The following is a 14,115-nucleotide window of genomic DNA, read 5'->3' as shown; positions in this document are numbered from 1 at the left end:
CCAAGATTTTCAGTGATTCTAAGTGCAAATGTGCCAGAACAAAATTGTTTTAGGGGTTCCAAGATGTGCTTTTTTCCACATTAAATTCTCATCATAATGGACATCTTATAATTTTGAAGTTTCCACCCTATTTAGTGTTTCCCCACATGTGTTACATTTATCACTGGTGTAGTGCCCCTAAATGTGCAGAACCATATATGTCGTGATGGTCTAAAATTGAGGGTGAGGCCATTCACAGAATTATATCCCCAGACTGTATTGGTTGAATGACTAATTTCAACTTTCTGCATTCTTTGGGTTAGATATGACATTATTCATTGGTTAGCTATACCATCAATCCAACAAAACTTCAATTTACCGAGGAGAATACTGTGAGTCAGACAGTCAAATGCCTTAGAAAGGTCACAGAAAATACCAACTGGCACTGTTTTATTATGTAATGCTTGTAAAATTTGGTAAGTGAACATGTAAATGGCATTATCAGCAGAGCAACTCTTCTCAAACCCAAACTACAATTTTCCGAGGATATTATTGTTGCTAGGGTGAGATACTACTCTACAGTAAGTCACCTTCTCAAATATTTTGGAACATTTGTCAGCAGTGAAATGCGTCAGTAGTTGTTGACATTGCTCTCATCACCCTTCTTAAAGAGCGGTTCAACAATGGCATATTTCAGTCTCTGTGGAAAATTGCCTTCAGTTAGTGATGCATTTCAGATTAGACTGGGCTTATTATATAGGAACAAACCATTAGTGTTCAATTCGAAAAATCAGTGAAACAAGATGAGCTTTTATTTTTGAGAGAATGTATAATTTTCTTAATTTCAGAAGGAGAAGTTGGTGATACATTCATATGACTGAATTTTATGGGAGTTACTTTTTCAACAGACTGCTGCAATTTTTCTCTTGAACTGTTTGTCCTATGCTTCCTACAATATTTAAGAAATCATTATTAAATATATGAGAGTTGCCCAAAAAGTAATGCAGCACATCTTTTTCTTCAACAATTCTTTACTGAACATAATGAGAACTACACACATGAAAGAATGGTGTTTTATCTACGCATCCTATTTTTACACATAATCTCCATCCCACTCTACAGCCTTTCCCCAGCGCGAAACAAGGGCGTATGTGCCCTGTCGGTACAAATCCTTGTCCTGGTGGCAGAGCTAGTGCTTCATTGTGTGAATCACCTCCTCATCATCCTCAAAATGTCTTCCACAAATGGCATCCTTTAATGATGAATGACATCAGCTCACTGCAACATGTCAGGTGTGACAGTGTGACTGCGAATCATGGAGCTCCGTTGAACCACCTTCTGATGACTTCACCCTCCATGCACAGCGACTAACTGTACTTCTATCGACAGCAGACACTCCACAGGCTTTTCACAAGTGTTTGTGAATATTCCCCTCAGTTTCTTTCTCTGCAGTGAAAAATTCAATGACAGCATGTTGCCTGTAACGTATGTGACCTATAGGCACCATTTTGAAAATGTCCTGCGGCTATGCTACCTGTTGGAAGTGACGGAAACTTGGCACACTCACTCAGCACACTTCAAATAATACATACGTACCATTTTCCATTCATATTATTGTTTCCAGGTGAGAAAAAAATGTGGAGCATTACTGTCTGGGCAACCCTCGTATTTGCTACCTGTGACTCTTTGTTTATAGCACTTCAATTCAGTACTGATATCCTGTTCTGTGGTTGGCTGTCCTGTCTTTCATTTGACTACATTCCTTATGCACCTATGTCTGTTGTCAGAATTACTGGTTTCTGACATTATGTACATGTTTATTGATTTTTTAATAAGCTTTCATAGTAATTTTGAGTAGTTTTTGTAGTGTGCAACTACTGCAGAATCCCTACTTGTTCTTGCAAACAGACACATTTCCCTTTTCCTTTCACAAGATACTTTAATCCCTCTAGTAATACATGGTCTTTTACAAGGCCTGATTAGTTTCCATAGAAAGCTATTTTCAAATAATGATATGAATTTATAATGGAATGGATTAAATTTTATGTTAGCATTTGGTTCATTATAAATTTCATCTCAGGTCATCTCTTGGAAACTATTCTCAAAAACATTTGTCCTTGAGTCATTAATTATTCTAAATGATTTCCAATGGGGAGTGTCCATACTGTAAGGCACTTTGTTATTTATCACAACAAACTGTGCTTCATGATGAGAGAGCGCATTTGTTACTAGGTAAACAGTTATTTTCTTGCTTTGAGCTTCACCAAAGAAAACATTATCAATTACGGTCCTACTTTCTTTATCCACTTGAGTTGGAAAATCAATTACTGAGGTCAAATTGTAGGGTTCAAACAAGGTTTCCAGATCATTTTTTTCTCTCAGAATCTTTTAGAAAACTGCCATTGGAGTCACTATGACTATAAACTGCTTCCTGCTGTCTCACAGATAGCACAGTAAGGAATCCACATTTCTTATCAATAGTTTAAAATTCCCCAGTCGGGAATCTATATACAGTTACAATCAATAGTGAACTCTTATCAGTATTAATTAACAAACACATGCTCCTATGTGCTGATCATTACAAAATCTACTTGTCTCAATGTTTTTCAACTCATGTCTGTCTTAATATATGTAACAACTTCCCCTTTGACCACACTCAGTTCTGCATGTGTAAGCTACTAGAGTGTAACCTTTTACATGTAACTTATCTACCCCTTTGGTTACGTTGTGCTCAGGCACAGGCTCTCTATGTTTTCAGAGCTTTCCAAATTTTCCAAACCGACAAGAAGTTCCTCTACTTTATTACTCAGACCTCTAATATTTTGATTAAATAAGCTAAGCTTACTTTTCTGTGCATTCTTAAGCATTTTGTGAGGCTCTTCTTCAATTTTGACTTCTTTCAAAACAGGGTGCTTGAATCTTGATTCTAACCTAAAAAAGGTGCTCCTCTAACACCAGTAGCCACAGGGATCTAGCTTTGTGCGATGGTGGTACCCAGTTTATTATCTGCTTTGCTCTGCCATCCTATCTTTCTCTCTCCTATTCAGGCCATGTCTAGTAAATATCCACCTCCCAATTGTAGCAACAGGCACTGCTCTCATATGAGATTTCATTTCAATCAACAGAAAGCCTGCTTAACTCAGTGTCCACACTGCTCACAGCAGTGTTGACCACCACCAGCACCACCTAGAACAAGGCCGCAGTGCGAAATTCATAGCAGGTCATGATGTCACTCCAAGCGGGCCACCATTTTGTGTTTAGAAGTGGTTGCGTATCCACACATTCGTTGGATTCTAGTGCTACATTCATGCTTAAAACTAGTGATTATAGTGTTTACTTCCAGTGAATCTACTGTGAATATGATTTACAAATATTGTGTGCCAAGGTATTGTGGGAATTACAGAACTGGACCAAAAGTAATCCTGTTTTCCTTTCCAAAAGATTCGAATCTGCATCAGAAATAGCTTTCAGTAATTCATCGGTACAATTTCCAACCCACTCAGCACATGAAGGTACATAAACTATCTACATAGTACATTTATTTATTTATTTGCTAGTGGAATATCTTAAATTTTGGATGCATTCTACTAAAAATGTGAGCAAAAGTATGCAGTAAACAGTACTCATTTTCAAGTGGCTTTTTTTTTTTTAATTTTATAAACGAAATATAAATATCTTTAATTTGTATTTTATTACACATTACTGATATGTTTTATTCACTGTTTGTGAGTGGGTGTTGTTTTTCTCTCTCACATTAGTTATCATGGGTGCTAACGAATGTTGAAACTGCCATTTTCATGTTTAAAAAGTGATCTCTCTGTATGAAGCATATCTATGTTGTTTTTCTATGGGTTAATTTTTCCCATTATTAGGCATTCACAATCATTGGCTTTGCCAACTCACAACCAAATAATCATCTTTCAACATAACCTACACTTCAGATTATGCTGCAGAATAGGTGTCATCACAACCAGATTTCAGTGGTGTCCTGTATCACTGCAGCCATGTTAATAACACATCCTGTTACTTAATCTGTCCATATCTTAAATGTTCCAGTTGGTTAATTGACATGTCAAGTGCTGTTTAGTTCATACAGCACAGGTTGGTACAGAATGTTTAGTTGATATCTTCTTAACATACTTCCAGTTGGATGGTCATGATTATTTATTGAGATGTGTCATTTATGTTGGCATCTGTTCAAGTTTATTTTGTGTCTGGCTCGTGTTTTCTTTGCAGTTGTTTTTCTATTCAAACGTGAAATTTGTGCTATATCAAGACCCTCATTCAGCGTTACCTGCAATGACACAGTTTTAATATGTGCTGGCATAATAACACCCACAGTAAAATGTTATTCTGCAGCTATTTATATCTCATATACCATGACAATGAAGGAACTGTAAAGTCAAAATTATAAAATAATTGGTATGTTAACATGCATAATTCAATATATCACTGAAATTTTTTGACACTTAATCCATAATAGGAGCTTCACTCTTATATTTCCATAAATATCACAAGCAGTTCACAAGTATATTCATCATATACTGATGCATGTTGAGGCATGCTCGTAGTGCTTATAGTACTAATTAATAAAAGAATGTTACAATGCAATACGCTTGTTGCTGTAGATCAAATGGTTCAAATGGCTCTGAGCACTATGGGACTTAATGGTGTAGACCATGGCATATTACTGTTAGGCCTAAATGATTTATGTATTCCCACTAAGGTGTGGCCTGTCAAGTTGATATTGGTGGAAAATGAATGACTACCCAGTGTTTTTTTACATTCACATACAGACACACATCTCTAGGTCATGCTGTAAACCGTACTGGCTCACACTACTTTGTTGTAGGTTTGTGAACTTCATTTCAGCGAATCTGATGTCTGCCAGCATATGGAATGTTATGATGAAGTGAAAGGCACAAAGCTTACTGCCAAGCTTTCAAGACCAAGACTTAGAGAGGGTGCTGTTCCATCAGTGTTACCAGGTTGCCCAAGCTATTTGTCTACTCCATCCACCAGCTCTTGAGAAAGTACAGGGGAAAGGCGAGCTAGATTAAACAATGAACATTTGCTAAAAGCAATTAATGATAGTGTAGTAACCAAACAGATTATGATTTGAGGAAGTTATTTTCTACTTTTGAAGCATTTCTGCAGTGCTTAGAAAGAAAAACCATTCCCAGAGAGTGGGCCATTGTTAGAAGTGGCTGTGTCCTATTTCTATTGCTTACTGTATTACCTGCTCCATCTGTGTCTGTATCCATTATAGTGACAAATGAGTTGCAGTTGTCCACCTATCAAAGTAACACTGTGATAAGAGAGATAGGCAGTAGCAAAATATCAGTCAAAATTTCAAATATCAATGATTTGTTTACAGTATTAGACAAAGTGAAAAAATGAGTCAGTGCAAAAGAAAATTCATTGAAAAGCCAGTGCCTTCTTATACAGGAGATTTTTAATTATTACACTTCCTTAAGTGTAAATGTAATAATTGGCTTAATCAAAATGACTCTCAAGTTTTGCTCAAATATACATAATTTGATGGAAGCAGTGATGATTGTCAGGTGTTAATGGCATCTTTTGAAGCATTGAGGCAGCTTCATAAGATTGGATGTAATGGTCTACTTAAGTACTCTAATGTCCTAACTTTGAAGTCTCTTTATCCATCTTCCTTTGAGAAACAGAATGTGAGCCTTGTTTTTCACATATTCAATGAGTATACAGCTGAAGCTGCATCAACTATAGGGGAACAGAAAAACTTATTACATTACCAGCCAACTACAGAATTTATTAAAACTATACTTATATGGTGGAAAGTTGTAAATGTTAAGACAGTTCACAAAGGTGTTAAACTAAATGATCCTTTCCAGTGACCTCTGTCTTTAAGTAATAATGATGAAAAATTAGTTTTTCTGGAAAAGTTTCTTGTGTGGCTCGAAACGCGGAAGGACTTAGGCCTGAAAAATAATACCCTTTCAAAGGAAACCCACATAGCTCGGACACATACAACCTATGGTTTGACTGAGATGGTAAGGTACAGTACTAAAGAGCTTGGTTTCACTTATATTTTGCCTAGAAAATTCAAACTGATTCTCTGGAAGCAAGATTTAGCAGTTACCGATCAATGGCTGGCTCTCAGTATCTCATATCTGTGACACAGATTTCTGAGGTGGGAGGCAAGATGAGGATGCAGAATGTTTTACCACTCATGTTGAATTCAAGTACATTTGGTAAACTGCCTGTTGCTGAAGGGTTCACCTTTAATTATAATGATGGCACAAAAGAGACTATACAAACATACTCTGAGTTTATGGTTGATGTTATGTATTTGGAGGAGGATTTCAGGCAGGCAGAAACATACCTTCCAATATTAACATATTTAGTAGGATATTGTGTTCACAGTGTACTGAAGAAACAGCAGTGTGAGATCATCAGCAAATACCTTCTCTTAGACAAAAAAATGTGCCTGCATGGTGACCAACATCTTAGTTTAATTAAAAATTTGGACGGGGGTGGTCTGTTTTTCCCTCAGCCTGATGATGTTATTTATGATTATATTACTGTATGGAAATTAATATCTGCCCCTAATGAAAAGAAATTTTTGTCATTCGACAGTCAAAGGGTTTTTGTTCAAAATGTAACCATAAATGCTGTTCAGGAGAAAAGTTCCTTCTTAACAGACTTTGTTTGCAGTAATGGTCATTCGGCAGACAAAATACTGAAGTTGTTAGTCAAAGCATCCACCAACGCATTATTAAACAATTATGTTGAGAAAAAGAATGACACCTTTACTGCTTCTTTTAAGAAACAAAGCTTAGCACATTTTAATTTACATGCAGTTTACATGCTAGGACATTTATCAGATGTCACAGGAAATTTCTATTAAGCGTCACATATTCTGTTAAACTGCATTTGGTCCAGTGAAAGCAGAGGAAGGTTCTATGATCCATATTGGTGTTATACCTTCAACTGAATGCACACTGTCATTTGGTCCATATAGCCTGCAGTTTTTGTATAGTTTGCTTCCAACAGTTTCAAATGTCAAGAAGTCATAACTGTTTCCATATAGGCTATTCAACTGGAGTAAATACTTTGTCCAGAATTAATGGTTAGTTTCAACCTCATCATTGTCAAATGTTATCAGATTGTGTACACATCCATCTCTGCACTTGATACTGGCCTAAGGTTGAAACTGGACAAGTTTTTCCTAGTAAAGTCTTTATGTCTTCTAGCTATTCTGTGCAGAAATATTTACATCTTCCTTTCAATTTGTTGAGCCTGTGCTGCCCAACAAGAAGAAATCTGTTAAAGTAATTCTCTATTAAACCTCATTTAGTTCATTATACCTATGTACATTATTAGAGACTATTATTTCAGCACGCAGACATATAAAACTTACAGTAGCATAATACAATACTACATAGGGAAAGCCAAAAATGGATTGCTCCCATTTTCCTGCATCAGGACACCAGGGTGTTTTCTAATGTAGTTACTCCTCACAACAGCTGTCCATCTAAATTTTGATACAGGCTGCTGTCAGTATTGTTTCACACTTGTAAGAATTAGTTATTGCTTTGCCTATATTATTTTACTGAGACACAGTTACATTCTAGTAGTTGCTTATTCCACTCACAGTTTGGTATAGCTTAATATCAGACACAGTAGTTGGTCTCCATTTCCAGATTTGCATCTCATCCAGACTGTGACCTTTAATTTGTTACTAATCTTATTGTTTTTTTTTTAATTTACTCATAAAACCCTTTGGCACTGTGAGGCTGTGTGCCAGACATGTAGGGCACATGGGTTTAATCTGCTATAAAAATTCATACCCGCACACACATTGGCACTGAGTGAAAAGTTTGTTCTTGAACTGTCATATTAATGTAAAGTTTGTCACTCTCTTAGTTTTAAGAGACTCTCTTTTATTAGAATGCAAGTGAAAGTAGTTTCTGCCGGTAATTGTAGAATCATGTGTTACAGGAAATCACTTTGGATCACCCTTCACAGCATTAAAATAGAGATTAGGTGTTCCATACACTCAGTTTTATTGAAACAGTTTATTCTAGGATTTATGAAGTAGGAATAAAGTGAAAGACTGCTACAATTTCTTTTCTTAAGGTGGTGTTTATATAGTAATTAAGGTAAAGTTCTTCCCACCTATTTACATGGAGAGTATTCTTGCAAACATTAAGGAGTGTTTTGTTGCTGCATTTTATTTGAATGTCTAGGATGTTATATCATACACCATTCAGTTTAATTTGGAATCAATGTAAAATCATTACGGTTTTGATTTATGTTGTACATCTTTAGTTAATCCCAGAATTAGTTCCTATGATTTATTTTGTTTGCACATAAGTTCATTACAAGGAAACTGGCCTGCTTCTAGCTTATGGCGGGGTTTTCAACAAATGTTGCATAGCTGTGCAGTAATGATATAAAAGAATTGTTTCAGTTGTGGATCAGGTATTCAACTGTAATTTAAGGTTGCTCTGATATGTCATCATACTCATCATTGCCATTACTTATTAGTTTCCAATGACTAGCTACATTTTCACTTTGTTGAACGTCCTTCAGTAGTGCAGCATCCCAGTGACACCTTTATATCATGGTGCATACATTCCAATGAATGTTTGTTGCTCTATTACTCTGTCTGAGTTACTACATTTGTCAGTAACATAAGTCATCTTTAGTCACAGTTATTAAATTTTATAGACAGTAAGACTGATAATGTAACCAGTTATATGCTTCTGACATGTTTTGCAACTGTGTTACTTTTCACAAAATACACTCCTGGAAATGGAAAAAAGAACACATTGACACCGGTGTGTCATACCCACCATACTTGCTCCGGACACTGCGAGAGGGCTGTACAAGCAATGATCACACGCACGGCACAGCGGACACACCAGGAACCGCGGTGTTGGCCGTCGAATGGCGCTAGCAGCGCAGCATTTGTGCACCGCCGCCGTCAGTGTCAGCCAGTTTGCCATGGCATACGGAGCTCCATCGCAGTCTTTAACACAGGTAGCATGCCGCGACAGCGTGGACGTGAACCGTATGTGCAGTTGACGGACTTTGAGCGAGGGCGTATAGTGGGCATGCGGGAGGCCGGGTGGACGTACCGCCGAATTGCTCAACACATGGGGCGTGAGGTCTCCACAGTACATCGATGTTGTCGCCAGTGGTCGGCGGAAGGTGCACGTGCCCGTCGACCTGGGACCGGACCGCAGCGACGCACGGATGCACGCCAAGACCGTAGGATCCTACGCAGTGCTGTAGGGGACCGCACCGCCACTTCCCAGCAAATTAGGGACACTGTTGCTCCTGGGGTATCGGCGAGGACCATTCGCAACCGTCTCCATGAAGCTGGGCTACGGTCCCACACACCATTAGGCCGTCTTCCGCTCACGCCCCAACATCGTGCAGCCCGCCTCCAGTGGTGTCGCGACAGGCGTGAATGGAGGGACGAATGGAGAGGTGTCGTCTTCAGCGATGAGAGTCGCTTCTGGCTTGGTGCCAATGATGGTCGTATGCGTGTTTGGTGCCGTGCAGGTGAGCGCCACAATCAGGACTGCATACGACCGAGGCACACAGGGCCAACACCCGGCATCATGGTGTGGGGAGCGATCTCCTACACTGGCCATACACCACTGGTGATCGTCGAGGGGACACTGAATAGTGCACGGTACATCTAAACCGTCATCGAACCCATCGTTCTACCATTCCTAGACCGGCAAGGGAACTTGCTGTTCCAACAGGACAATGCACGTCCGCATGTATCCCGTGCCACCCATCGTGCTCTAGAAGGTGTAAGTCAACTACCCTGGCCAGCAAGATCTCCGGATCTGTCCCCCATTGAGCGTGTTTGGGACTGGATGAAGCGTCGTCTCATGCGGTCTGCACGTCCAGCACGAACGCTGGTCCAGCTGAGGCGCCAGGTGGAAATGGCATGGCAAGCCGTTCCACAGGACTACATCCAGCATCTCTACGATCGTCTCCATGGGAGAATAGCAGCCTGCATTGCTGCGAAAGGTGGATATACACTGTACTAGTGCCGACATTGTGCATGCTCTGTTGCCTGTGTCTATGTGCCTGTGGTTCTGTCAGTGTGATCATGTGATGTATCTGACCCCAGGAATGTGTCAATAAAGTTTCCCCTTCCTGGGACAATGAATTCACGGTGTTCTTATTTCAATTTCCAGGAGTGTACAATATATCAAATGTGTACAACAAATCAATCATTCTGTGTAATTCCACTGAATGTAGAAAAGGCTTGCTGCCTTTTAAGATGGAAACTGTGATAATTGTATTTCTGTAATGGAACCAGGTTGTGCCCTGGATTTTGTAACAGCTCTTTCAGGAAGTACATGTACACATGTCAGACTTAAATAAATTATTGTTCATTGCTTCTCGTGTTTTATACATCCTACATTAACATAAACTAGTAGTAGTAGTTTATTCATCCAGAGACAATTTACATTGCATGGATTTCGTCAAAAAAATACATAGTATATATATACACACATATAGGGTGAACAATACTATACAAAATACAGATGTGCATAGTAGACTACGTAACATCAGACCACATTGAAATAGCATGTACAACTTTGATTATTTACATTGATGTATGAGAAAGACTTTTTACATGGAATACACAGTTGATATTTAGATATAACACATACAATTCTAGCACTTTTGTACATATTATTTATTTAGATCATAGCAACAGTCAGATAAAAATTACTATTGGCACAGAGTACATAAATATGATTGTTTAGTATGGAGCTATTCCAGGTATTCTTTTACACTATAATAGCAGTTGGTCATTAAAAATTTGAATACTGCTTCTTTAAATGAAGACAATTTTTTTATTTATTTATCTTTACCGGTAGTTTGTTATACAATCTACTTCCTTGTATGTTTGTTTGTTTCTGTGCCAAAGCCTTGTTAACTCTTTTTATATGAGTGTCATTGCACTTTCTTGTGTTGTAAGTATGTAGATCCGAGTTGGATTGGAAATTGTTAATATTTTGTTTTATATTAATTACGCTCTTCTGTATATAGAGGCACGGTAGGGGTAGAATATTCAGCTGTTTAAATAATTGCTTTGAAGGAGTTAGCCTTGAACTGTTGGTAATTATTCTAACAGCTCGTTTTTGTAGAGTGAAAATGGTTTTGAGATTTTTCTTACTATGACCCCAGAAGATGAGGCCATAGGTAATAGCAGAATGTATATAAGCAAAGTAAACAGCTCTGCTACATTCCCTACTACATACAAAGCTAATAACGCGTAAAGCAAAGCAAGCAGAACTTAACTTATGTGAGAGATACAGGATATGGGATTTCCCGTCTAAATTTTCATCTATATGTACACCTAAGAATTTTGTGGTAGCAACTCTCACAATTTCTTTATTTTGTATTCTGAGATCTAGATCAGAGTGTGACTTTGCTTTCCTGTAATGGATATAATTAGTTTTAGAGACATTTATGGTTAATTTGTTCACTTCAAACCAATTTTGCAAATATTCTATAACTCTGGTTGCAGATGTTGGCAATACCTAGTTTATGTCAGTTACTACAATGTTTGTGTCATCCGCAAACAGGGTTATATGAGTACCATTTACTGGAATCTTGATATCATTTATGTAAAGAAGAAATAGGAGAGGTCCTAGAACACTCCCCTGCGGTACCCCTATTGGCACAGTCTGAATATCCGATCTGTAAACAATACTTTGGTTTTTACTGTTTGTTGTTGCAATTTCTACTACCTGTTTCCTATTATGGAGATATGACTGAAACCACTTTGTAGCTACTCCTCGTATACCGACATATTCTAATTTGTCTAGCAGGATATCATGTTGGACAGTATCGAATGCCTTTGAGAGGTCCAAATTTATTCCTATTGTACTGTTGTTCTTATCTAGCCCCGTTACAATATTTTCAATGAATTGGGTGATGGCTGACTCTGTACTCATTCCTTTGCGGAAGCCGTGTTGGTTTACAGACAATAGATTGAATCTCTCGAGGTAATTTGTAATTCTGTTTTTCATGACTGTCTCTATTACTTTTGAAAATACCGATAATAAAGCTATTGGTCTATAGTTTCCCACTTCATGTATATTGCCCTTTTTATACAATGGTTTTACTTTTGCAATTTTTAATCTTTGTGGAAAGACGCCTTCCGAAAATGATATGTTTATGATGTGTGAGAGTGGGTCTGATATGACACTAGCACATCTCATCATTACTGAGCAAGGTATCTCGTCAATCCCTGAGGATATTTTATTCTTCATTGTTTTTATTATTTGATTAACTTCCAATTTGTTTGTGGGAGGTAGCAATAATGAATTCACACTTTGTTCTTCTGGGATTGATGTTCTACTAATCTTAGGACAATTTTTATGCAGACTGATTGGACTATTTATGAAGTAGTCATTAACGTAATTTGCTAAAGTACGATTTGTGACTAGCACACCTTGATCATCTTTTAAAACAAAGTCATCTGGATTTCTAACATTTTTGCTTGGGCCTATTTCTTTTTTTACTACATTCCATATAGCTTTTGATTTGTTTGCTGACCCAGCAATTACACTGTCATTGTGCATTGTCTTGGCTTTTTTGATCATCTTCCTGTAAATTTTCTTGTATGTCTTAACATAATCTGTGAAGTGTTCATCTTTGTTATCTTTTTTGAGTTGACTGATATGTTTTAATGTTTGAATAGATACTCTAATAGCGGGTGTTATCCACTGGCTTGTGTTCCTAGGCATGACATTGATCTTTGTGAGCTTTTTTGGGAAACACATCTCAAATAGGGACATGAATGTACTAGAAAAAGCATTGAAAGATTCCTCGGTTGTAATTTGTGCAAAGACATCTTCCCAGGTTTCATTAGCTAACAACTGGATGAAAGTATTTACTTTTTCTGTATAGAAGTGCCTTTTGTATCCCCACTTATATTTTACTGCCTTAGGGATAGAGTAATTTATGTATGTTAATAGTGTATTGTGATCCGAAAGACCTAAGTTTACGTTTAGTGGCTCAGTGATACCATTCTCCATATTTGAGAAAATATTGTCTAAAAGAGAAGATGACAGTTCTGTTATTCTGGTGGCATCTGTAAAGAGTGGTTTCATGTGGAAGCTGCTGAGTATACTCAAAAGCTGTCTTTTTTCATCACTTTCAATTAACAGGTTAATATTAAAATCTCCACATAAAAATAATTTCACTCCATTACTATATAAAATGTTTAATGCTGCTTCTATTTTTTGAAGAATATGTTTTTGTCACTCAGTGGAGATCTATATACTGTAATGACAACTAGTTTTTCACTCTTCTCCTCAGTTTTTAACTCTATGGCACATGATTCAAAATGTTTTTCTATATTTAGATGGTCCAATTCTGTTTTCACTTTGAACTGCAATCCTACTCTAGAGTAAAAGCATACCCCACCATTTTTAAAAACACTTCGGCAATAATGTGTTGCTAAATTAAATTTGTTTATATTTATGAGACTTAATTCACTAGCCTTGCACCAGTGTTCAGATAAACAAATACAAGAGACATCAGCAAGATTATTTAAAGCTACTTCTAGATCTAGTACTTTGTTTCTGAGGCATTGAATATTCTGACACATTATCCTGACTGTTTTACAAGTATTTTTTCTTTTGTCATTACCTGGTAATGTGCTGCTTTTTCGATAGTAGTTGTGACTTATCTGCAAATTTTCTTGCTGATTTGTCACAATCTTTTCCATTTCTTTGTCTGAAGCCATAAAAAATCCTTATTTAATGATGTAGATGTACCTTGTCTTTGACTCCTCCTTAGGCAGTGTTGTGTTGCTGCAACTGTTGTTGATGGTTTTGTTGCTGCTGCTACTGTTGTTGTTGGTTCAGTTGCTGCTGCTGTTGTTGCTGCTGGTGCTTCTGTGGCCGGAGGTGGTGGTGGTGGTGGTAATGGTAGTGGATGTGGTGGTGGTGCTGACAGGATTCTTCGTGCTGTTAGTTCAGTAGTAGGTTCTTCTATTGCTATTGTTTTTTGGATGGTCCATTTGCGTGCTGCTCCTGTCTTTGCTGGTGTTTCTGCTATTGGAGATTTATACCATCCCAGTTCAGTGGCTGTCACTTTGTAATT

At 37.6% G+C, this 14,115-nt stretch overlaps 1 protein-coding gene across 2 annotated transcripts in view; it reads right to left on the bottom strand.

Moving 5' to 3' along the window:
• The window catches only part of LOC126183199 (spermine oxidase), a 158,400-nt gene that overhangs the window by 54,262 nt on the left and 90,023 nt on the right, over positions 1-14,115 (bottom strand). The gene's annotated exons all lie outside the window — the stretch shown is intronic.

Source organism: Schistocerca cancellata, chromosome 1 (assembly GCF_023864275.1).
Source record: "Schistocerca cancellata isolate TAMUIC-IGC-003103 chromosome 1, iqSchCanc2.1, whole genome shotgun sequence".
Classification (NCBI taxonomy): Eukaryota; Metazoa; Arthropoda; class Insecta; order Orthoptera; family Acrididae; genus Schistocerca; species Schistocerca cancellata.
This window is presented reverse-complemented; position numbering and strand designations above follow the sequence as displayed.